This window comes from Dromaius novaehollandiae, chromosome 5 (assembly GCF_036370855.1).
Source record: "Dromaius novaehollandiae isolate bDroNov1 chromosome 5, bDroNov1.hap1, whole genome shotgun sequence".
Classification (NCBI taxonomy): domain Eukaryota; kingdom Metazoa; phylum Chordata; class Aves; order Casuariiformes; family Dromaiidae; genus Dromaius; species Dromaius novaehollandiae.
The window spans coordinates 48,983,916-49,006,620 of record NC_088102.1 but is presented as its reverse complement, the minus strand read 5'-3'; the positions used below and the strand labels follow the sequence as shown (position 1 = coordinate 49,006,620).

At 36.5% G+C, this 22,705-nt stretch overlaps 1 protein-coding gene across 13 annotated transcripts in view; it reads right to left on the bottom strand.

Moving 5' to 3' along the window:
• Nucleotides 1-22,705, bottom strand: part of LRRC4C (leucine rich repeat containing 4C) — a 546,204-nt gene that overhangs the window by 56,673 nt on the left and 466,826 nt on the right. For 7 of the 13 annotated variants that reach the window (XR_010389425.1, XM_064512763.1, XM_064512761.1 and 4 more), the window contains one exon: nt 1,027-1,158. The exons of 5 other annotated variants lie outside the window; for them this stretch is intronic. The gene's annotated coding sequence lies outside the window, so the exon portion shown is untranslated. Of the gene's footprint in view, nt 1-1,026; nt 1,159-3,804; nt 3,919-22,705 lie in introns of those variants that run through there. One more of the 13 variants, XM_026097695.2, reaches the window with a different exon arrangement.

The window sequence follows — 22,705 nt, the reverse complement described above, 5'->3', positions numbered from 1 at the left end:
ACCAGCCAAACCTTCTATACCCCTGAGCGAAGGAAAAAGCTTCCTAATTTAATGATGCTTTGTGCTTTTTGGGTGTCTCATGAGATGGGGGAATAGACCCTTATGATAACTTTTGCATCAAAAATTCCATTTCATTTTCCACCGGCATGATTTTCTATTGTTAATATTTTTACTCTCTGCATGTATTAAGGCACATTAATAAATGAAGGGAGCAAGTTAGCTTGTCAGATATTTCCTGAAGTATTGTGGGAAATGATTGGTTTAGGATGACTGCACAAAAACTGTTCAGCAAACCTAATTTTAGCTGAGGACCAATAAACATGTACATGGCATGGACATATTGAAAGTTAACTAGGCTGAGAAGTATAGCATATAGCTGAGCTTTTGGGACAGGAGAGAAGCTTAATGCTCACTGATCAGGATTTAACGTGAAGGAAAAAGCATTAGAGTCAGGCTGAAAGACTACAGATCTTTAGTTTGTGCATTCCCTTGAATTTCTCAAACATTAGCAACAAAAACATCCATAGTCACGGCTTCAAGGAAGAAAAAGAGTTTCCACAAACACAACAGTTAAGCTTGGAAGACAAGAATGAAATAGGCCCATCAGGCAAGATTATTTACAGTTAAAATTAAAGCCATTAAATCTCCCTGTGAAACAACAATTCATTATGCTAAATTGTTATATGGCTGATATGCTGGTATTTTAATTCTAAGTCCTACAAGGAATTTCTTGAAATGTTACTGCAGTCTTCTGATTTGTATTCTCTAAGAGGACCCCAGGAGGGCAAAAAAGCCCTGTAAGATTATAGCCTGCAAATTCTCCCTAACACAGGGAAGGCAGTTGAAACTCACTGCTCTAAGAAACTCTTCAAAGATTTTCAGGAGACTCAGTATGAACACTCAGAGCCTACACAGTATCAAAGATATGTGCTCCCATTCCCTAACAGTTTTGTGCCACATATTTGTTCCATGATATCCCCAGAGCTCAAAGAGCAAACTGTGTAGCAATATCCCAGGATGAATTACCTTTCTGTAGATTTACCGTCTGGGGAGGTGATGTTTCTCCTCGTTTCCCAAACTACCCCTGGACCTTCTCATCCTACTAGCCCATTGGAGACTGTTCCACAGAGCTGCCTGGACCCCCCTAGAGCATCCACCCTGTGGAAGAAACAAATATTGAAAATCTGTGATGCATCAATAAAATCTTCTGAACCCATGATAATTTGAAGACAGTGGGAGAGAATAATTAATGTAGATTAAAACAGGATATAGAAGGGCTCTCATTACACTAGCTAAGTAGGGAGGAGAGTTGTAGGATTGTTCTATTCCTTCAACATACTTGTGTGTATAATACAACTGCTGAAGGCACAATTAATTTCAGGAAGACTTGAAGACATAAAATATAAGCAGAGATTTCAATGGCAGCAATTAGTCAATAATGTGAATGCCTAACTTTGCATATGAAATCCTTGTCTATTGGAAGTGCTACTGAATTTTTACCTGCTTAGCAGTTAAAAGAAGGGTCTCTGTGTTACTACTGTATTTCTATGAGTTACTTCATTGTACACGTGGTACAAAATGCTGAGGTAGCATAGACACTTCTTGAGGACAATGTATGTCTTCTAGCATTGGGACCTTCCTCCATTTATAGTCTTATATGCACATGGAAACAATAAATGAAAATTGGAGCAAAGTTTTAAAATTAATTACTCTACTAAATTGCTTTTAAGGTATAGTCTAGAACATATTCCATCAAATTCCAATTTAAATCAATTAATAAATAAACATTAGAAATAATAATCATATATATAATTCCATTATTTGAAAACCCTAACAAGAATGTGACACAAAATTGGTCTTTTATTTCAGATCTTTTAAAATCATTGCTCATTTACTAAAAAAGAATAAATTCTGTACTCTCTTGTTTATGACAAAAGACAATCGAGTAAATGGTGACTCCAGATAACCCATAAGTCACTGGTACTGTTTTTCAAAGACATGCCTGCTTTCTATTCCTTTGGCCTCGGCTGCCTAGCAACCTCCATAGAGCTCTTAGTCTATACTAATTCTGGAGAGTTTGCATTTATATATTTATTTATGAGAATGTCTATAAGGAAGGCAGAGAAACAAAAAGCTGTTTGTTCCTTCCTTTTCACAACGGACTCCAGACATCTCACCTCAGTGAAGAACACAGTCCTTGGTCTTGCAGTGAGAAATTGCTTAGGAGCTAAACATCCTGATTTCCATGAGACAAAAGCTGAGACTCTGCAGGAAGCTCCTGCTGTAATGGGCACCAATATTTTTTGCCCTCCCTTTGATTGATTCTTTGATCTGCTTTATCATTCTGAAATACTATTTTCATGCAGCCTGGAGCTTCAATGTAACAAGAGGCAGCGTTTCTGCTGCTCTACTGAGTCACTAGCAGTTCCTACATCATCTGAGCACTGGAGGGAAATGGAGATTAAAACTCTGATCTCCTGCGGTGTCTGTGACTCAGAGCAGGATGGTTTGGAAGGAGATGGGACTACTTATAATAAGCAGTTTGAAACTGGATGCAGAATGCCTTTCCCTGAACCAGTTCAGAGTAAGAAAAGAGTTATTGTTTCCTAAAATGAGAAACAGGAAATGGGGGTGTCATCAGTTTCTCTTCAAAGAGAAGAGAAACTTTCCTCAGTTTTTTTTTTTTATTGTTATTATTTCAAAACAAAGGATTGCAAAGAAAATCTTCTCCCTAACACCACAGAAGAAAATACTTGCTTCTTTTCTTGCCGATTCTATTCAAACACCGCTTTCCAAATACCACTAGATCAATTTACTGCCTGATCAACACATCCCTTCTCTCCAATCAGGAAAAAAAAAAGAAAGAAAGAAAGAGAGAGATGGCCAAAGATCTATCCTAAGCCTAACTGGCTTTTCAGGATAATGAAGGCATGGGTAAGGCATGACAAGTATTCATAGCTTGTGGCTTACATGGCAACGATGTGGCTTTTGTGTCTCGCTATTTTTGAATCCCGAACTCATATGGCAAAGTATTCACCTACTTCTGGATCAAACTAACTGAAATATGACAAACTGATGCCTCTTGAGACATAGCAATATGCCAATATGCTTTGATCCCTTAATTCCATTTCTTCCTAATTAAGTCAACCTCTACCTGTATTTTGCACATAGGGAACATACAGGGAATCAGTGAGAGAACATAAATCTGAAATCAGAGCTCCAAACTTCCAGGTGCTGTTGCTCACCAGTGTAGTTATGTACACAAACATAAAGTTATTTAAACAGTATAAACTACCACAGAAGAAAATCCATCAGGTTTACTTCAAAGAAAAAAAGTGCCTGCATCCATTTGCTTGCAGCCATTTGCTTTGATTCACAGTCTGCTAAGACCATGACGACAATTGTGAGATTATGAAACTATTTGTAAATCCTGGTGTTTGCATGTATTCAGGCAGCAATGTTCACTTACCCCCAGTTTAATAGAAGGAAATAAGTATTTTTTTTAAACCTCCTTAATGTTATAACAGAAAACAGAAATTATATTGGATGATATCAGTGCCCAATGAAATACAATATAAACAACTAAATGGATGATAGAAAATGGCTCAAAACCAACCTCATGATTAAAAGAGTTTCATTTGTTTACAGGCACTTATGAACAGCGAAAACATCCATGGAAATTGAAACAGATGTGCAAAAGATTCATTAAACGAGGGAAAGAGAGTTACGGGCAGTAAACAGAGATCTGGGATTTCTTTTTTCTATTCACAGATTCACTATAAACAATTTTCTAAGTGGCTTTACCTCTGTTCTTCTATCGGATGACATAAGTTTGTAGTTCTCAGCAAAATCCACAATTTGTACTCCTGGGAGTTACTGTAATACAAATAAATTCTAATTCTAATCCATAATTAAGTAATTGCTTATTGATAAGCAATTTGCCCATATTTATGTTCCCTTTTCACACAAAATCATTATTAAAGCAAAAACTGAGTAGCTGATATTTCCCACCTTTGCAAAGTATGAGCATGTTTTCATATGCCCTTCGATTTTAAGCCAAGCTTCCTGGAAATAAACCTCCATGAAGAGTAACAGAAGCACAGACTTACTTGCCTACTTGCTCATTTACTTTAGTGAGCCGTCTGCTTTAAATGAGTTTGAGAACGTGTCAACTGACAATAGAAAAGAAAGAGATTCTTCATGCATTTTTATAAAATATTGTTATAATGAGCTTTTCTACAGAATGAAGAAAATGGGAATTGCGCCAAAGCAGCTATCAGAGGAAATCATTTGGAAACAAGCATAAACCATGGAAAGAGAAGTCTCTCGACATACATAGAAAAGTCAGTTGGAGTCAGTCTCATCCTAATTTCTGAAGACTATAATTAGGTTTATACATGTAATCTAGTATATGCATATTGTAAAAATCTCACCTGCCATGCACTTATGGTCAAAAAAGAAGAGGCATATCAAAAAGATTGATTTTGGCTCTCTTCCTCCCTTCCTCTGCACCTCAAAAGAAAAGAGAGAGATGCAACTGGCTTTGTTTTCAGGATACAAACTGGAACAAAATGCAGTTTTAAGAAGGTTCTGACAAAAGACATTATGAGGGAAACGAAGTTTTATTAGAAAAAAAGGTGAAAGGAAAACTATTATTAATATATGAGCATAATCTATCCTTGAATCAAGGTATACTACTCATCAAGGAGAACTGCAAGATACTTTTTGAAAACAGACAATAGTATTATTCCAACGCCCGGTTCCTCATGACAAGTGCACTGATTTTACTTCAGATTAATGCCAGTGTAACTGAGATCAACATTTTTTTTCTCTTTTTCTAAATTTTCTAAAAACTTATTATTATGGCAATAGCAACAGGAACTCACAGAAGTTATAATCAGGCTTTAGGAATTGTTCTCAAAATGGTTATTTTTTAAAAACTGCAAGGATATGAAATCAAAAAAACCTGCAGTTGAAGGAAGATTTATTGAAGAAAAAATACTTCTATATGTTCTACCATGATGACATAATATATAAAAAAAAAATAAACAGAAGAAAACCAACAGCAACACAGTTCCTGTTTTTAATAAATGTTCAGCATTTGGCTATCCATATACATCACGCATTCAAACAGAGGGACTCAACTGCCAAAAGAAAGGGGGCTATTTCAGATACTCCAAGTTACCATGCCTGGCACCGAGCTGCAATGCCAGGGAGCACAGGTTTGTTGTAGGTCCCATGTCATATCTGCCTGCCACTGTAGAAGTCCTCAACACCCTAGGACATCTTAAATAGCAATAGATGCTTTCATTTATGAATCTGAATCACTCATGTGCTGTTAGCAAAATATGTGTGAGCGCTGGGTTTTGATATGCTAGGTAACCGTGAGGGCAAAGTTAATAAAACAGGAAAAGTCACAATGTGCTATGTCCACATAAGACTTTCAACACTCTCAGAGGGTACAGAGAGAAAATGCTGCTCCACATATTTTCTTAAACAAAGCAATTCATCTTTATACCCATTCTGTATTATGAGTGCATATGAAGAAGTCAAGTTAAATCTCACCTCTGAATAACTGCTGATTCACTGTGCAGTAAAACTAGCTACCAGTGATTTCTTGATGATCTGAAAAGGTGCTCTTGCCAGTTTTTATTCCTCTCAGTTGTTGATATATTCCGCTATTTCAAAATTCTGTTTAATTTTATATGCTTAGCAGAAGAGAACTTTTCTACACTAAGAAATTGGCCAAACTCCCTAATCCTTGATCACTTATGGCAGGGTCCTAAATACATTTTTTCTTGATCTTTAGCCTAGTGAAATCCTGAGTAAGGACTATTCTCCTGTATCAGACCTATAATTTCTGAGTATTCTGCGCTGCTGATTTTTCCCCTCTCAAGAATGGCAGATGGAAACAAAACAAAGAAAAGTTGCAAGTCTGGTATGCTGATATTTTTATACTTCTGCATTTGAGTTAAGCAGATGGAGATTAGGTAATTCTACATAGCTCTCCCTCCAAAACAAGTCGAGTTAAGGTATAAATGTAAATTTCCAAAATCATGTCGAGCTTTTTCTGTGTGATCTGCTACAGCAAAGCAATTCATTCATATACTTACTAATATTGATTGGAAATGTTTTTGTACACCTGATCAATAAACTAGTTAATCTGTGTTGAACCAGTCTTCCAGACTATTTGTTGTATTCAGCCTAGCTAAGATAAAGCTGATGGAGTGATTCATTTCAGAGCAACAGTACAGTATGAAAAACAGGGCTGGTATCTTTTTAATAAGTGTGTCTGTGTGTGTGTTTTGTAAACACAAAAATGGCATTAAAAATATTTCCCCCTGCCAATATTCCTCCCATTTTCTGATCAGTTCTATTAACTACTAATAATAGTCTCCAGACACTCTTCTGACGAATGGCTGTTTAATTTAGTTTTTACTATGAAAGATGTGACCTGGTTTGTTCATCTATAAATACACATTTTTGTGCTGTAGATACAAATATGCATTTGTGTTAGTTTTTATCCCTGCTGTGTTTGTACAACACAGTGTGACATTCACAGACAGAAAGAAAAGAGATTGAAGAACATCTGATAGTGTTGTCTAGCATTTTAAATGCAGTGAAAGAAATAAATTAGTGCCAACTTCATCAACTGCTAAATTCACTGTGGCTGAAACGAAAGAAAGAGAGCAGGACAGACAGAAAAAAGTAAATCTCAGGTGAAAACGACATTTGCTCATGCTGTCTACAAAGGAATAGGATGAGTACTACTGATCTTTTTTTTTTTTTTTTTTTTTTTTAGCTATATTGTTGATTTTACATTTAGGTTTCCTCTCCCTGCTAGGGATCTGATATATTTTCAGCTTAGTAAAACTCCTGAGGAATTTTGCAATACCATAACATAAGATCAGGAGTAGCCAAGAATCATTACCTCTAGGAAAAAGAAAGATGGCAGTCTTGAAAAGACCAGAAGCTACAGAAAAACTCAGGAAACAAATTTAGTGAGTTCCAGAGACCTATTTTAGTCATGGGAAGTCACAAGTTTATTTTTTTAAGAAACAAAAATATTGTTTTTCAAAAGTAAAATTATTAAGAAGAAATAAAGTAAGCAAATTGATCCCACTTTCTTTGGAATACTATTCCTTTGCTATTTTATAACCTGCTTATCTCACCATTTTTGGAATCTTTTTCCTAATTAATGCCTCATAGTTAGAGGTTTCAATCATTACGTTGAAGTGGATTTATGAAAAACAGCTTCAAAAACAATACACGGAAGCCAAAAGCTTAATGGAAGCTACGGGATGCTCGCATTTGCTCGTTCATGTGGACAGCTCCTAGTCACAAAACATTTCCAAAGGCAATAGTACTCACAGTTTCAAATACATGAATGATGGAAAAGACCTACCCCGCTCTTTCATCTATTTTCTGCCCTTCATACCCTCAAAGTATTGCAAAAGAAGGTAATATCACTTGCTTGTGTTGCACTCAGGAAAAAATTCTTCCCTGAGGCATCAAAGAGGAAGATTTTCAGAGATACCTAGTTTTTAGCTGGCAGATTTCCTTCATAAGAATATGAAGAATATGATTTGTCTGATATTATATGTGCACAGCTACACATCATTGTTATACCTGTGAGAATACTCCCAAAGGGAAGTCTTCTCGGAAATTCATAAGATCATAGAGTTCTAAATCAAGAGGATAGTAATGAACTGCATTCAGGAAGTACTGAAGAGAAATAAGTAAATATCTGTGCTTTTGCCAACTCAAACAGTGCAGTCCTATTTATCAAGAATAATGCAACCTCAGTTGATAGCTTACTGTTTAATTAAGATACATTTAATGAATCATTTGGCCATCTAGGAATTTTATGATAATCATTATTCTGAACAAAAGACTCATTTGGAAATGAATAGGGGTGGCAAGCTAGAACTCAGACTGCTAAGCTCTAAAAGTAAAAATGGTTTCATTCATCTGGTGGAGTTACAGTTTCTTGAGTAATTCCAGTTCCACCCAACAGAGGGAGAAATGCTCATACACAAAAGTACAATTCATTATAAAACACACCTACTCAAATGATGGTATGAATTCTTGCTAAATTGATCAAATGCTTACCATAGAGCACAACAAAACATATTTTTATTTTAAGACATCATTTTCCAGCAGTCATGCAGGGAGCACATTTTATTCTGCATCTGCATTTGCAAAGCACTATGTAAATTTGTGGCAAAATAAAAATTTTAATAAGAATGTTAATGAATTGTTAAGCTCTACTTAATAATATCAACCTCAGGTATTAAACTGCTCAGATATTGGTTTTGAATAAAATCTGTATTAGTTCTAATAGAACTAAAATCTCATTTTCAATCTTTATAGCAATTTACCATACTATCAATACATCATCATATGCAATATGCAAAATACTCTCTATGTGGTGTGCACAATGTTCAGTTCAGAGATCTTAAAAAGGTATAACTAATTCATGTTTCATAGGGGGTTTTTATATTATATTTTTATAAACTATTTGTTAAAACAGATAGAGCTTGTTGCCTTTTTCTAATAAACAGTTGCAAGTTGGAAAATACCAGAATGTGCTAAGGAAAAGCACTGATAAGAACATCAACAATGTGTCACTACCTATTTGCATATATTACATCTAAACTAATTTATAAGTTTACACGAAAAGAGGTGAATATAAGATGGAGACTCTGGAGCATGGACTGATGCATAACTGATATTCCCTGCAACATACTGAATAGCAATCAGTGAGGCTTGTGTTACAGGGACATGCAATGCACTCTTACCTGCAAAAGAACAGAGAACAATTCAGCTGAAAAAGGACAGAAAACAATCAGAGTACAGAGATTAAAGATCAAAAGATTTCCATTCAGTATGCTACTGCAACAGGGTAGTCCACTAGGATACAGCACAGTAGTTAAAAATTATTTATTATTTTCCCATCTGCCAATTGTTTATAAAACAATGGCCTGTTTCCCTTACAACGATTTTTCAATCATTTTCCAAAAATAAATATACCTAAAATAATGAAAACCTGAAAATAATGAAATTTGCAGATTGATTATGTATGATTGGTCATCTAGGTTATACAGTACAATTTTGATGGTTCAGAATGGATGACCTAGCTTTATCAAATGGAAATAGGCAGAATGAAATATTGGTCTCGGAAGGTCTTTAGAAAAAGAAAGTGAGGTTTCAGACCTGGAAAGGATTTCAAAATCTTTTCCTGTCCTCTAAAAAGGACACTATTTGGAAATGACCTCCAATTTAAAATTAGTTCTATTCCCTCAGAGCAGTAAAAAGAGAACAGGTGCTGCTTCTCTATCAGGGACGTTTGCTTTCTTCCTGCTATACTGACTATTGTGATGTGAATAATGTTATCAGTTCCAGACCAACACCCCAACTGTGCAAAAACTGACAAAACCAGAATCACGCAAAAGAGGTACTCACACAAGCATAATGCAACAAACTGATAGAAAATGGCACAAACATAGCCAAAGGCAGAGTTGACATTTTTCAAAATACTGTCTTTGCTATCTGCCCAGCTTTGTGAGCCATCATGAGGATATATAGGCTCAACCTGTAAAGTTTTGCTCTCCAGAAAATGCAGTGCCCTAAAATGGGGGCAGACTTTAAGTTTGGAATCAAGTAAAGCTAGCAACTGGCATGCCTTATAAAGTCTTACAGTAGACTGAGACTCTGCAAGCTGGGTATCTGGTTCAGTCCTTCAGAAACTTTTGCGAGCAGATTTTTACCTTCCGAAGTAATAAATTATACTACAGCTCTGTGAATGACTGCTCTACCTGAATTAGCTATACATTAAAGCCTCACTTTCCTTTAATCTCAAATGAAGAATTGTGATGCTTGTAGGAATGTCCTGACTTTTTTTCCTATTTTGCTCTACACACATATTTAGTCCACTCTGTTAGATCCAGATTAATGCATAATGAGCCATGAAGATTCTGCTTAATATACTTAAATGTCTGTGATTTCCACACATCCTAGGGAAAGAAGTTACTAATTTAAAGGACAAGGAGTAATTTAAAGGACAAGTATTGTTCTTTTGCAAATAATCTGGTGGTTAGAGTATTTGAAAAGAAATAAAGAAACTTAGTTCAACTCTCTCTTCAGCTTGAGGGGCTGCACTTCGCCTCTTCAGAAGAATCTACCTGTTACACCTGAGGGGCCTGAAGCTGCGCCACTGTGCAGCTAGCTATGCAAAACTCCTGGGACTAGAAGGAAAACAAGGAGCATATAAACTGGTGATCAGCCTTTGGCAAGGGAGTATTGGGTTCTAATCCCTTTATTTGGCCTTATATCTCCAGTAACTGCACAATATAAATATTAAAAATACTTCAAGTTCGATAACCTGAAGCTGATCTGGAAATGAGTTCTTGTCTTTATAGTCTACGTTCAACTTTGTGACCAAGGGTACTTCAAAAACCTACAAATACCTACAGACACAAGATACAATATATTGACTAGTATTCTGGTATACCCTCAAGAAAGCAACAGGTATGTTCTGCTTAACAACAGGCTCAAAGTATTAATACCTTTTCAACAGAGTTCAAGAAGAAATTCAAGCTCAGATTAAACCTAGAGTGCAAGAAAAAGCTTAGTTGGTTGCCTAGCTGTACCTGTAGGAGGGTATAGGGAAGATCGTGTTGAACCTATACTGTATCATCTTCAATGATCTTAACCTCCTAAGACTCATGTTATAAATATTATCTAAATGATTATAGGCTATAAACTTCATCACCTTTTCAATTTTCATGCAAAATTCATCACTCTTTCAATTCAAAGGGAATGAATACAGAACTGGGTGACAGAGTTCAGAACACAACATAAGACAAATTCTGGACTATATTTTATTCTTGTATTTAATAGTTGCACTGAAGTGCAGAGTTCAGAGAAGCTCCAAAATTACAGTGGCCACACTGAACACAGAATACAGTCTAGAGTTATACCCTTGCCGGTAAAATCCTTCCAAGATAAGGTTATCCTGGTTATCTTGGAAGGATGCTTAACTGGTGATGTACAGGCTCCACCAATAAAGTGAATACTTCCAGGAACAAAAAAATATGGCACTTTCCAAACCATTCAAAACATGGATGCAAATTACAGACTATATGCAACAAAATTTCAGCACAGTATAAAGAAGGAATTTGAAACAGCTTCAGGATTTTTGTTATAAAAAATCTCTAAAATTGTGAAACTTAAATAAAAACATGACTTTTCCCCTTTCTTCAAATGTTCTCCAGAAATAAAATTTTTCCTTGGCTGAGATCCTGTATAATGAGGCCAAGTTTCAACTTGGGAAACAAATTTTTGTACCCAAGCAATTAAAAACTGCTCACAAACACAAAAACAACAAATTATGCTGCAATCGGAGTTCAGAAGTGGAAGTTCAGATAAACCTACGACTGTGACACATTAGCACGTCTTTGTCTAAGATGTGGTTTTAATGTTTAAGAGGAATATTAAAGTCTTCTCCCTGGAAGAATTTCAGACCTCTTCTCCTCCTTGGAGCATTCGAAACATTTTCCCTGATAAATATCCGGACTGTGGCCCAGAACCCATAACTGGTGAGGTAGAGTAGCTGAGCTCTGAACCACATGAACCACACAGAAGAGTGATTTCAGCATATCCAGCTCTCCATCTCTTTTGCTGACAGATCTCATATGTTATTATGACACCTCCAACGTTTGCACTTCCTACTCCTAGATCATGCAAGCAGGTCACTAGGTGAAAGCTCATTTTCTGCTGGTGTGCTAGTTGAAGAGACTACCTGGAATACTTGAAACACACATCCTAAACTAAGAAATAACCCCAAATTTAAATGAACCTCAGGATTATTAATTTTTGCTGCTGCCAGAAAAGTTTAACTTGATTTGCGAAAGCCTGGAAATGTCAGTTTTCTAATGAGTATATATTAATCGAAAGGCTACAGGACTGGCATTAAGCCAATTAAAGAAAATGGACTTATAATTGTGGAAAACAGCCCTAAAATGGGACAGAAACTGGCAATGCCCACAGTTTATATGCTAGAAGAATAACCAGTAGCCGGTGTAGAGAAAGAATACTTCATTTACAAACATTCATTCGATTATTCTTTGCTTATTAGCTAAGGTAGCCAAGAGAAATGCCACTAAACAAAACTGATGTCTTCTCTAGCAGTAACAGGAAGGAAAGGGAACATTTTATAAACGCATCCATGGAACTGATAAGCGATAACTTTAGTTATCTGCATAAGACGCATAGAGACAAGAAGCTTATGTCCCATTACTAATGCCACGAGCAGCCCAATCATCCCATCTACAATGACACTCGTAGGAAAGTATTTTGGGGCTAAACCATATTCCTTCTTTGACAAATGCCATTCTCCACATACTTTCAAAACATACGGCGCTTAGAGTTCCTTCCTCCTAAATACACGCTGTATAATAATTTCTAAAGAGCTAACTACTGAATATGTTTATCTGTGTTCCCAATGCAATTGATTGCTGAGTGCTTACCTCTTTCTAGGCTCAGAGCTGCTACTATCTAGAGGATATATTTTACTTTAAGTGAGAGAGTTCTCTGTTTTCGCAAAAGGAGGATGCAAGTTCAATATTATATCTTCAGGAAATTCCAGACGATCACAGACAGCAGCAAGTCAACAAACATGACTTCCCTGAATAATCACGATACGTAAAAACATGCAGAATACTATGGAAGGTCAAGTCTACCTACTTTTTTCTATATGCGATTGAAATTGTCAAAAACAAAATAATTACTGAGCTAGTCTACAGGTTTACTGAATTTTTGTATCATATGTTCAGGTAATGGCTCCTACGCCCATCCTAACAAATACACACAGCACAGAAAGATTTTGCTATACTGCAGCCATGGCAGGGTTATTTAAACAAATGAAAATGTCTCCTTAAGAGCTGGTTTCTTTCCGTGTTCAGTCACATCAGAGAGAAATAGAGCTAATGCTACGGTCTTATGAGTGCTTTATGCATTCTGACAAACCAAACGAGGGTTGTCAGGAGAGGCTCTAGGCAGCATGGAACTGCCGCAATTTTACATCTCATTGATTACCACAATGGGAATTGAAAACAGTTCTCTGCTTTCCACATGATATATAAAATACTCTTGCAGACCTCAGAAAAATATGCAGGTCTTCCTGTAGAGAGCAAATGAAGAAAAGCAACTTTGTACAGCATTGTTTTCTCCTGAATCCGAGTCAGGCCCACCTGACCTTTACGAAGGCTAATAATAAAGCAATAAGGTGACACACAGTAGAGCATGTCACTCTGTGAGTAGTTCTGCAATAGGTTACACGGAACAAAAGGGCAGTTCAATGCCCCAAGGCTTTGGGCATATGCTTCTTTTGTGGTAAGTGCATCCTGTATACACTATTAGCATTGCACAGAGTATATGGGAATGTACATATCATAACAAGGAATATTAAAAGAACAAGGCCCTAACAAAGCTGGTACGAAAATTAAGATATATTATTACTGTCACATTGCCTCAACCACCGTGGCTTGATCTTCTGGGGAGGTTTTCTACGAAATGTTCAGGGAACTGATGTTTTTATTGTTATTATCCAAAAATCTCAAGTCTTTCCTCTTTCCGAAGCTTTAGTGATCTGTTTTTGCTGGATCCATCAATCACAACCCACAGAACATTACCATTTTGTAAAGGATGGGCTAATATTCTCAGCACGGCAAAACAACCCTAAAAACCGCCCAGCATAATCTATAGTGACAGCACTGAGAGTCTGTTCTACTCAAAGATTGCAAATGACATATGTACTACCATGTGCTAAGCAAGCTGTGATATCAACTAACCCTTTGAGGTGCCTAGCAACCTCAGTAGCTTTCAGTGGGAATTGAAGACTTTCAGCACTTTGCAGAATTAGAGTCCTAATAAAAGTGTTCACATAGGATCAATCCTAGCAGCCCTCAATGCCCCTTAAATTCAGGAGGATGAAAGGGTACTCAGCACAAAAGCAGAGCAAGTCCTTAGCTTCTTACTGCCAAAACCAACTTAATTTAAAAAGGAAATCTCTGTATTAAAAATAATGTCAGTTTTATGGAAGTTCCAATAGACTGGACACCACACTGGGAATCAGCAAATCCAAGTTCTAAACTTTGTCATGCCTTTGCTGATACTTTAACTTTATTATTTATATTCACATATGAATACCTATACAAATTCTGTACCTATACATCCAATTCAGACCCATTTTTCACCGTATATATTGTATAATCAACCATTAGTGTAACAGCTGAACATAGTCAATTGAGTTTGAAACACTCCAAAAACTAAAAAGCAAGGTTCAGCAAGTTAATGACATCTATGTTACTCCTGCTAGGAATGCCCAGTCTCATGATGTTCAATGCAAACATTAAATGCAAGCAGTCCTAGGGACTCCCACTAGATCATATTGGGATCAATGTACGAAGTAAAACTAGGTCGGCATGACAAAGAAACATACTGAGCAAAAAAGAAACAAACCTCAAATGTCACCAAACTCCACAGACTACCAAGAGAACAAAACTCTCAGATGTTTGAGGGTAACTAATAGTTTGATCGCTAGCAGAACAGAAAAATCAAGATCTCTCCCCCACTCCAAAGGCAGCTGCTGAGAATATACAAGTAGCTGTTTTCTGCCTGACAAAGGTCTGAGCAAAGCAACAATCTACTCAGAAATGCAGTAAGTAATCTCATCCATCATCTTAACCACACAAAAAAATACAAGAATAGATTTGGGTATAAAATATCCCCTTAGGGCCCATGGACTTCCTCATCCTGTGATATAGATAAAGCAAGTAAGGCCCAGGGAAATACAGTGATGGGCTAAGCTTCCTGATTCCTGTTGAAAAAGCAATTTGTTAAAGTTAGGAACAAAAATTTGTCTGCTAGCCAGAACTAGCAAGCACTGAACTGAGCCTTTATTTTTTATGCAATAATAAGAATCTTGTTCACAATAAACAGTGTGCTGTGCAGAATGGCGTCTGTGACAACCATTCTCACTTATGGGTCTTCGGTCTGCTGGAGAGTCCTTAATGCCAACGATAACACTAATGGAATAATTATCATCCTTGGGTTAGCATTGTATTAGTAACGTATCACCTACCACTTCATGCAGTAATGATGCTTCACAGGATGTAGCCCATTACAAACTTATTGCAACACTGAACTCAAAAAGGTGGTTTTCTACATTTTTCTTTATTTTTCCACGTTATATAGGTATATAGCTAAAGCAAACATTATAACACCACCAGCAAGCTGGATGTGTGAGTCACAGAAGATTTAAAAGGAAAAAAAAGGAAACAGAAAGAGTACTTTTTATTTCAATTGATTATGACAGTTTGTAACACGAATAATGAATTTTAGTTTGTCTATTCTTCAGCGAAACTGGCCAAATATACTTATGGCCTCAACTGTTCCAGATGGTCATCAGATGCCATGAAATGCCTGACCTGATGATAATAGTCACTGCATGAATTCCATAAAGAAAACAATGAAATTTGGGCCATAGCCATTCCATGAAGACAGCGATTCGACAGAGTAATTGACAAAGTGCAATTTTGATTTACCATTGAGTGCAAATGTTTACCATTAAGAGGGACTATTAGAATATGCAAATATAACAGATTCTGGAATCACTCGTTTAATACACTGTAAAATTTGTTTCTTCTTTTATTACAGTGTGAAATACAAACAGTTTTAACACTTTCTCCTCCTTTTGCAACTTGCTGAATAGACAATATGTAGAATATGAGATTTTCTAGCAGACACTGTTTGTTATTTCTGTTTGAAAAGTAACAATCACATCACAGGCACTGCTACAAGCAAAAACCACTGCAGCTTAAGCCAACAGTCTCGGAAGGCACACTCTTCATCTGAAAACGTAAAATCACGATGATATACTAAAACATGATATTATACATAAAATGCTCAATAATTGCAATCTTAACTTTGAACTTTCCTGTAAACCTAGGTGTTTAAAGAGCTGAATTATAGCCAAAGCACTTTTTAAAAAGAAACTAACTCCAAGCTACTTAGATGGTTTTTTCAAGCTTCTGATTTTGGGCATGAAGTAATGGAAACCTAATGGCCTGAATTTCAGGGTTACTGAACTCCCAATGAGTTCAGAGTTATGTGTCATGAGCATTTTGTAAACTCAATCCTTGCAGGAATTTAATCTAGGTTACTCATAAACCAGCACCTCCAACACAGACCATTAAAAAAAAATGTAGGGCAATCCCCTCATCTAAAAAAGGATTCTATATTTTTAACCAACTTCTAAGAAGTAGTATGATCCTTAATTAGTGACATTATAAAATAATTCATAAATGGAATCCTACAGAAGTGCTAAGTATTGTTATGCTGCTCTCCACATTATTTTCTGTTTAATTTAATCAAAACTAAATATCGCAGGTATGAAACTTTAAAATATATGTGCATTCCTAATACAGATATGCCAATCTCCTTTATGCTATATTAGTGGCAATTGCACTGAGAGGCAGCTATGTAGAATAATGTTTGAAAGCTAATTGACAAAAACAGAGCTTTCTCTCAAGTTCAGCGATTTTTGGTTTCGAGGCAGAGGGATCCCAAATAACAGTCTCTTATCCTTGCTCTTTATCTCTGACAAGAAATGATTATCTCTGAGGAGGAGACATCTCAGTCACCAAAGCCTCTACCAGGTGCATCTTTTGCACACTGAAGATGTTGAAAGCAATACAGAATGACGTAGAAATTTCAGCAGTATACTTCACGCTAGCCAAGCACATCAGCTGCTCAGGTACCCTGCACGAATCTGATACAACCACGCCTAGAAATTTACCCTACTTCTAGTCGTCTTGTAATCAGAACCATTATGAAAAAGAGCATATCAACAGACGAGCCGGAACAGTGATCAAACGATTAGAATAACATTTTATGAGGACAGACTACTACAACATGGCTAAATAAAAATGAAAAAGGAATTTTATCATTTATGAATATCTGAAGATTACAGGTGTTGAGGAAGAAAATCTTTATTTAGTAGGGTAGAGGAGGGAGGATGAAACTGCAAGCAAGCAGAATAGTACAAAAGGAAGGTAGTAAGCTGAACATTACAAAAACATTTTCTGAGACTGAAATCTATCCAACAGAGAAATAATTCTGAAAGCGAGAAAATATAGAAATAAAGTAGACAAAGCATGAGGCTGCAAGAAACAGTTGTGTATTGATCATATGGAAGGCTAAATGATCTGTATTTGCTTTTTCTGCCTTTGAGATTCCTTCTTCTAGTCAATCATTCTGGAGCACCACTACATTTTAAATCCTCTTTCTTTTATCTTTTCCCCTTTCTCTTCATTTTACAAGGGCTATCAAAATGGATGCAATGTTACTTTCCGTTCTTTTCCTTCTGCTTTAAAGAAAGAGCTTGTATAATCAGTATATTTACCCTAACGTTTTCATGTCTGATTCTTTATCTCTGAACACCTATTTAGAGTAACATCTGGACACAGTGTTCAACATTCTTACTGTATAATACAGTCTTCTGCACCCATGTGATTTTTATAAGGTCACCCATCACCACAGTATCCCAGTAACCTTATAAAAAAACTAGATAGATAGATGAAGAAAGGTTTGGGCTGGGAAAAATGCTAAATACCATGACAGTTTCACAGACTCCTACATTCAGATATAGAGTTCAGTCACACAGAGAAGAGTAAGGCAGCACTCAATAGCTTTCCCAAAGTGAGGAAAAAGCCTACAAACCTGCAAGCATCTGATAGAAAATATTTCATGTTAACACAAGCCTGGAATGTAGGACTCAAATCCTTTTGGTGCCAGAATAAAATAAATACTTATCTCTCCTCGTTCAAAAAAATCAAGAGGTTTACCTTTACTGGGAAACTGCATTTTAAATACCTTAGAAGAAATACCAGGTATCGGTAAATCTGTCTTAGCTGAAATGCTTTAAATCTGCTACAGGGCAAGTGTGGTGAATTTCTTTTTTTTCTTTTTTTAAGTCACACACATTTTTTCAGTACGTAGCTTTTCAAATACTTTCAAATGTCAAAGGCAAATAAAGGAAAGATACAAAGATAGTTACTGGCACCCTAATATTGCATTTTTCCTTCAATAACTGCTAACACCTAAATTCTCCACTATAGGTATCTCTCTTGAACTAAAATGAAATGCTTCCATTATCATTTTTTCAAAACAAAAACCATTATCTACTATCAGCGTCTCTTGCAACGCATATCTGAAATATAAGAATTCCATAACCTCATCCCCTCTGCACTCTTACTATTACACCAAGGTCTTACCAAATGGGAATTTCTTGTCATTCAGCAAAACACCAAAGATTGCAGTCCCAATGAAAGAAATGAAAAAATCAAACAAAAATTACTTTCATGTTTTATTCAGTTTGCTTAAGTTCTGCATTTTATTTGTGGTCTGTAATAGAACAGTTATTTGGGGGTTCTAAGCATCTGTTGGTTTTGGTGGGGCATGTCCAACAGAAATATAGCACAACTGATTTAGATGATGTTTGGTGTGTAAGAGCAGGATCTTTCAGAGGACATATTAAATCTGTTCGGATTTGTTTTTGCACACACAAAAATTTGTGAGACATAATTTGTCAGGCATCTTTTTAAACTCACAGGAGCTCTCATCAACCCTCCCATTTCACCTCTAGGAAAATAATGGTTTTTGATTGATAGCCTGAAAGTATGATTTGAACTGATCTATTTAACTCTTTCTCTCTCTCTCTCTCTCTCCCCTTACTAAATTGATCTTAATTGCAGCATAATCTGATGAAAATCGAAAATTGGCAGACTCCACTCAAGACACACTTGAGAATGGAATAGCAGGGGCTTTGCAGATCTAGGACTGAGCAGCATAATGTGCATGCTGGAGAGCAGATGTGATAGAAAGGGTTTATGATAATAAGAAAGAAAATAAAGAAATAAATAACTTGTAGTCCTACAAACTCCTGGCCAGCTGACACTCTGTGTCATAGGAAACTACATGGAGCAGAAACTCTGGAGGGAGAACTCAGAAAAAACACTTGGAACTGAATCTTTCTGTGTATGCCTGAGAAGCTGCATGCAGTGAATTAAGTCTGGAAACAAAAAGTCACATGGAATACTACCGAAGTATTGGTAGGCCCCACTAAACACTAATCTTGTTTGAATTTGAAGGAGATTTTTGAGTATTGGTTTCTTTATTTGTTATAAAATAGAAACAAACTTTGAAATTAGTCTTTTCAAGCAGAAAAGCAAGAGATTTGTGGCTTTTTCTTGTAAATGTGATGAAGTGCTTCTTTAAAATATTAAACTAGTCACAGAATTTGACATTAAATTAGTAAATGTTTTATTCACCCCTATATTTTTTATATTTCTCTGTTTGGGGAGAAAGTGAGGAGAGAAAACAGTCAAAAAATATTCTCCAGCTGTGGCATCTACCTGTTAATGAGACAGCAACCAAAACAAACATTCATGTACTATTTCAAAAACAGATTCTGACATACACGGCTGGATGAGCTATTCCTGTCTGATAACCGTTGCTGCTTTCTTTTTTTCCCAATACAGACCAGTGAACTTCTGAAAAACTGCAAGTCAAAAGCTGGAAGAAAGCACAGCAATCTTTAAAGATGCCAGTCATCTTTCCTGATACTTTCCATGCTTTAGACAACTACAAAACCGGATGTGTCTACCAGGTGCAGTTTTGTGGAAAGGAGACCAAGAAACAACTGACCACATTAAAAGACAGAAACCGTACTTTACCTGAACACGCAGAGAATGGATTAGATAAGGCAGTCTGCTGTAGCCAAGCCGTACCTGGCAATTTGCTTGTCCTGGCAATTTACGTGACCCTTCCCACCTCTGTGGAGATGTCCTGTAAGAAGAGTGACCGATTGCCTCAGAGTAAAAAATGATTTACCCTAACTTGTCTCAAAGGCTCAGCCATTTGTCAGGGACAGTTGAATAAGAAATGACTCCATCCTTCCAGGTTCATGTTAAGGTAATTATAGGTAACATAATGCACATCTTGCATTATGTATGTTATCTATGGATCAAGGAGGAATTTTTCTGAAAATGCCATATATTATTGTAGGAAAAGGTGGGGGGCGGTTGCACTCTTTACAGAACATGGAGCGTAGTTCAAAAGCTGTTTTACACACACAGCTTGTCAGTCTTTTACTTGATCAGATGATATTCAGTATGTTCAGACAGCCAACAGTCAGTCCTCAGAAGCAAAATATATAGGTGGCAGAACTGGAGTCACAGCCCAAACCTAGCCTTGGTCTAATAGACATAAGAAGCCAAACCAGAACTCCACAATGGCAGAGCATTCTGCACTTGGATCCTAATCTCAAGAGCTGAAGGGAATCAACAGTAATTACCACTGATGATATCCTTACTATTAGAATAGTCAGTCACATCAAAATATTAAATATATTTATCTTTAACATACACTTGTGAAATAGAGAAATGATGTGATTCTACTACCACACACAGAAGAAATAAGATATTAAAAAATTCACAGATTGGGCCTTTTTTCTTTACTGAAAGAGGGAACTGAACTCTAATCTATTGAATCTAAAAAAAAAAAAAAAAAAAGGCAATCTAAATGCAGAACGATATCTTCAAGTGCCACTACTTTAGGATCCTGAGAAATTTTGGGACTGAGTCAACAGAAACATCTTGAAGTTCAACAAGAAAAAAGTGCAAAGCTCTGCATCCACTGTAGATCAATGCAGGCTGAGGTCTGCCTGGCTAAGCAGCAGCCCTGCTGAAAAGAGCCTAGAGGTTATGCTGGATGCCAGGCTGAGCATGAGCCACAACAATGCACTGGCATCACAAGGATGCCAAACCGTGCACCGTGTGTCCAGGAGGAGCATGGCCAACCAACAGATCAAGGGTTATTTATTGTCCTGCTCTACTTGGCACTAGTGAGGCTGCACCTGAAATAATGCAACCAGCTTTGGGCTCTGCAGTTCAACAAGGATGTGGAGAAACTGAAGAGGGTTCAGAGGAAGGCTACGAAGATGGTCAGGGTCGAAAGCACTTTCCTAGGAGGAGAGACTGAGGGAGCAGGACTTGTTTTGTCTGGCAGAGAGGAGGTTAAAGGGTGCTCTAATGGCAGCCTACAACCATTTGCGGGGATTTACAATGACAACTACAGCAAATTATTTGCAGGAGTGACAGACAGAAAAAAGGACAACAGCCAAAAAGTGCATAGTAGTATTTAAGCCTGGACGTTAGGGAAAATTTCTCCATTATGCAGCACAGGAGCCAGAGGGGCTGTCAAACATCCATTCTTGGAAGATTTTACAACTCAGCTAGACAAAGCAAGGGCTCATCTGATCCAGTGCTGCTGAGAGGCCCACTCTGGGTGGACAACTGGATTTGAGAAATTTCAGAGGTCGTTTCCAACCCATATTTCTCTGATTCTATGAAATTATAGCAGTAGAAATATTTTCACACATATTCACAAATACTTTCTCTTAAATATACAATAAAATCAATGAATAATTAAAATATGCAAAATGAATTATGTAAAAATGTAACAATATTAGGTAGTTTTAAGGGGGTTTTTTAGGCACTCCATTTTGAAAAAAATACACCAGAAATCTTTTAGAAAAGAGGAAGGAAAAGTAAGTTTTTGCTATCTAAACATCAAACTTACAAAAACACACAGGAAAACAATTTTTTTATGCTTTAATACTTTTACATAGGCACTAACCTACTTTTATAGATTAATCAACTGAATTTTATATGTGATATAATCCATTATTCACAAATAATTATTTTGTAAGTTAAAAAATAATAACTCTCTACGTGAAAAGAACAGAATGCTTGATCTAAAACCATTTTCATCTGTTTAATAATCTTTCCCAAGGGCCTAAAAGGTACTGAACAAGTACAGTCTCTAATGACTTTGTAATCCAATTTTGTACTTGGCTTATTATAGTAACTTGCATTTCTCTTCAATCGCTCAACTCTGCATGGTAGAGAGATCTAGTCCTGATCCAGTAAAGCGCCCTGACTCCTGCAGGTCCCATCCAGATCATGGAGCCTGGGTATTTCCTTTTAGGTAAGGAGGATAAAAGAAGTGGGCAGCAGAGTGAGTCTTAACACTACTTTCTAACCTAAAAGCAAGCTGAGCAAGGCTGATGCAAAGAAGATAGTAAGATGAACAGACTGCAATAAATTGTTTTCCTCATGGATCAAGGCAATGTCTGAGTTGGAACTGTAACTAAATCACAATTCCCTTCCTGGGATTCTTCTTGGATAGTGCAGCTGTATTCCTTCCTTTACTGAAGGAGCTAAACAACTGTTCGGTCTAGCTTTTAATTTACTCCCATCTGTATTGCTAAGTCATGCGCAATAAAATAATTTGAATTTTCAAGTTGGATTATTCATGTGGGTATGAGTTTTACGGTCATGCACTAATTATACTTTTTAATACATTTTTTTTCATCTTGATAAATATTTTTAAGGCACCGTTATTTTTAAGTGTAGCTTCTCTTGTTTGTTATCCTGTTTGTAATTAATTAAAAATAAGGTTTTTAGCCAAATAATTGTACACAATACTGACTATACATGTAATAGCAGTACTAAATTTTGCTGCACTTCTACTGTCCTGTGCAGAAGCAAGCATAATATGGTTGTCTTTTAGAAAAAGG